Source organism: Seriola lalandi, unplaced genomic scaffold (genome assembly GCF_002814215.2).
Source record: "Seriola lalandi dorsalis isolate HSWRI2012SDOR001 ecotype SW California unplaced genomic scaffold, Sedor1 jcf7180002054969, whole genome shotgun sequence".
NCBI classification, from domain to species: Eukaryota; Metazoa; Chordata; class Actinopteri; order Carangiformes; family Carangidae; genus Seriola; species Seriola lalandi.
This window is the reverse complement of record NW_019525520.1, coordinates 414644-415131: the sequence shown is the minus strand read 5'-3', so window position 1 is coordinate 415131 and position 488 is coordinate 414644.

Genomic DNA, 488 nt, shown 5'->3' with positions numbered 1-488 from the left:
TTCATTCATCCATTCATTCATTCATTCATTTCCTTTATTTCACACACAAATCAGAAATAAAGAACAACATATATAAGTATACAAACATAATAGTAGTAATGGGTGAAAATGGGACGCTCCAACGAGCTTCACAAGCTGGTGTGTACAAAATATAATTTCAGCCATAAAATACCTAAATAAATCAGTGTGTGTGTGTGTGTGTGTGTGTGTGTGTGTGTGTGTGTGTGTGGAGGTGAATCCCGGTCTGAGTGTGATGTGGACATCTTGTGTAAAATACTTTGAGATACAGTATATCAGAGATTATACAACAGTTAGTTCCGACCAGGTAATGTGATTGGACGAGAGATATCCCATGAGTGCTGATATAGAGTATAACAGCACTGGGACCTTTAACTGCATGTATCACTCCGCTTCACAGGTGTTCTGTTAAAGGGACAGTTCAGGTGTTCTGTCGTGGGGTTGTGTGAGGTCAGTCATATACAGTCGGT